Source organism: Pinus tabuliformis, chromosome 9 (assembly GCF_031772625.1).
Source record: "Pinus tabuliformis cultivar Carrire ecotype Pingquan chromosome 9, CPIR1, whole genome shotgun sequence".
Lineage (NCBI taxonomy): Eukaryota > Viridiplantae > Streptophyta > Pinopsida > Pinales > Pinaceae > Pinus > Pinus tabuliformis.
The window spans coordinates 205756463-205759839 of NC_142307.1; positions in this window are offsets into that span (position 1 = coordinate 205756463).

Below are 3377 nucleotides of genomic sequence, written 5' to 3' on the forward strand. Positions count from 1 at the left end.
CCTTGAAATTAGTATACACCATACATTTAGAGACATCAAATCACAAATCAACATCTTCACTTAAATCAATGCATCTAATGAAAGCAATCAAAAAGGGTCATTAATCGACATCTATGTCAAAAACAATGCATCTAATGCAAACAATCAAATAGGTTTCGAAATCAACATCTACATTGAAGTCAATGAATCTAATGTAAGTAATAAAATAGGATTAGAAATCACATCTACACTGAAATCAATGTATATAGTTCTAGAAATGAAAGAGGATTAGATATCAACATCTACACTCAAACCAATGCATCTAATTCAAGAAATCAGGATTGCAAATTAACATCTTTATTTCAGTCAATTTATTTGATGCAAGAAAACAAATAGAATTAGAAAGCAACATCTACATAGAAATCAATAAATCTAGTGCAAAAAATTAAATAGGATTAGAACTCAAAATATACGCTGAAATCAATGCATCTAGTGCAAGAAATCTTCTTCCCTTTCTCTCCCCCCTGCATCTATATCTATATCTCCCTCTATCTCTCTTTCTTTGTCTCTATATCTAACCCCCCCAAAAACACACACAATCTCTCTTCATATCTATCTATCTCTCCCTCCATCCCTCTCTCTATCTCTCTCATCTTCCCTCTCTCCCACTTCCATCCATATTTCTATCTTCCTCTTTCTCTCCTTCATTGTCTCTCCATATCTCCTTGTGGACATGTTGAAGAATATAAATAGTGTCAATCTTTATAACTGTATTTGATTAATGATTAAATGTATTTGTCAGAAGGAAGAAAAGAAAATTTATTTTGAAGCATGCGTTTCATGCTATTTTATTTATTTTCTAGGTCTAAAGCCTCCATTGTAGGCTTCTAGGGTTTATGTCATGAGTCCTAGTCCTTTTCATCATATAGTAGAGGCTTCTTGGTATTTGTTTATTAAGAAATGAATTTATTTTGATGTAAATAGAGTCAAATAAGCCTCCTCCACAGAGTTGGCCTCAAAGAGGATAAGTTGGCCTCATTTGGATCATTTTACAACTGATAAGGATTATATATTGGAAGCTACATGACCTGATTTGGAACACAAGACAAGCAAGTTCAATCTATCGTAGCTGGAGAAAAAAAGGAAGAGTGAAATACCTAAGGAGAAGGAGAAAATCCTAACAAAGAAGAGGGAGACTTTTGTCAAGTAAGAAGAAGCCAATTTTTTCTTTTTTTCTGCCACACGTGTCATTTTCTGAGTTGTTGTAGGAGGGATAAAATTTCAGATCTACAATAGGGCCAAAATTATGGAAGAGGAGGGGTAAAATTCTATGTCGTAGCTGGGTTAAAGTTGTTTGACTAGAAGAGACTATCAATTTTTTGTTAATAATCTTAGAACGCTGACTTGGTTGAGTGAGGGAAGTCTTTTGGTCTAGTCTAAGGTATTAAATTATCTCAACTTGATTTGAATCTACTGGTGGAAGAGTTTGACTGGGCTTTCCCCTTCATAGGGGGTTTTAGCCTCATTTGAGTACCCGTATCTAGTGTAATTGATATTTATGGTTTTTATATGATTATTTCTTAATGAGAAGAAGATAAAATAAGAACTTAAGGAAAGTTAAAAAGATATAGTAATATCACAAGTAATTGTCAACATACGAAATTATTTATGCCTTTTTTATTTTCTACAAAACATACACATTGTTTCTCCATATATATCCATATCTCCTTCCCTCTCCCTATCCATCTCTCTTCCTCTTCTCCCTCTCTTGCTCCCCTTCTATCTCTCCTCTTGCCTACTCTCCTCTCTCCCTCTCTCCATCTCCCTAGTTACTCCCTCTCACTTTCTCTCAACCTATCTCTCTTTGTCTTTCTTCTTACCTCCATCTCTCTCCTCCTCCAAATCCATCTCTCTCTCTCACTCCCTCTTTCCTCTCTCTCTTCCTTCATCTCTCTCCCTTTCTCTCCCACCTATGTCTATCTCTCCCCCTCATCTCTCTCTCTCTCTCTCTCTTCATCATTCAATTATGTCATTATATCCCTCCCTTTCTCATCCTACCCGCCCCTTCTCTTCATCTATCCTTCTTTGTTTTTCTATCTCACCCCCAAACATACACACTCTTCCTCCATCTCTCCCTTGTCACTCCCTCTCTCTCTCTCCACCTTTCTCTCCCTATGTATTTCTTCTTCCCTCCCTATATTTTCCTCCAACTCCATGTCTCTCTCCCTCTCTTTCTCCTCCACTCTCTCCTCGTCTCCCGATCACCATATTTGTGTCTCCCTCTTCTATCTCTTACTCTTCTCTCCCTCTCTCTTTCCTCTCCTTCTCTCTTTCTTCGCTCCTCTTCTCTCCCCCTCACTTTATCTCCATCTCTTCCTTGTCACTCCCTTTATGTCTCCACCTCTATAACTTTCGGTCTTTGTTCTTTCCTCCCATATATATTTGGAGGTAATATACATCCTAATATATTAATATGTATTATAATATAATTTTTTTTTTATATTATGTCAAAGTTGATATTATATCAATTGAAAATTATTAAATTTAATAATATTAAAATTAAAATAGAATTATATTGAATTTTTAATATTAATATCATATTTAATAATAATAATAATAATAGTAATAATTATTTAATATTAGATCTAATGAGGTTTTTATATGACATGATAATAGAAATTAGAATAAAATTACATCAAATTAATATGACAATTTTTATTACAACTTTGACCTAAAAAAATTGTCTTTAAAAGTTTTAATATATCCATAAAAAATAGTTTTTCCTTTTAAAGATTCATCTTATAATAAAGATTTAATTAAAAGAAATATTAAAAAAATTTAGAGCCATTTTATATATAACTTAAAGGAGTTTTTATTCTTTGTGTTAAATTAACCTTTTTCTTTTGATTTAAGAAACAATATTGACTTTGGTAAAGAGTAAAGATGTTTAAAATTTTACATAATTTGGAATTTTAATGTGCTAAAAACTTTTGTGGAAGGTAAATTTATGATCCATTCAAATTCAAGGTATATGATAAGGTATATTTTGAGCATGGACAAACATACTTACAAATTGTCCCCATACTAGGCCGTAGAATGCACCTCTCGGTGCAATAACATAATTTTTTTCTAATGAACTATTCATAACCTAGATCTAGTTGAATTTTTATTTTCAGTAAACTAATATCATATCGACTTGTTTAAATTATTAATGGATTAAATTTTATATCTTTCACGATTCTAATTCTATGGAATTAACATAAGGATCTTATCTTGAAAATATTATTTTTACAAAGGCTCGATTGAACTTAGTAGCTCGATTGAGTCTCTAGTTAACCACGTAAATGGCTTGATCAATGGTTTCTTAAACCATGTCCAATCTAATTGAATTTAAAATT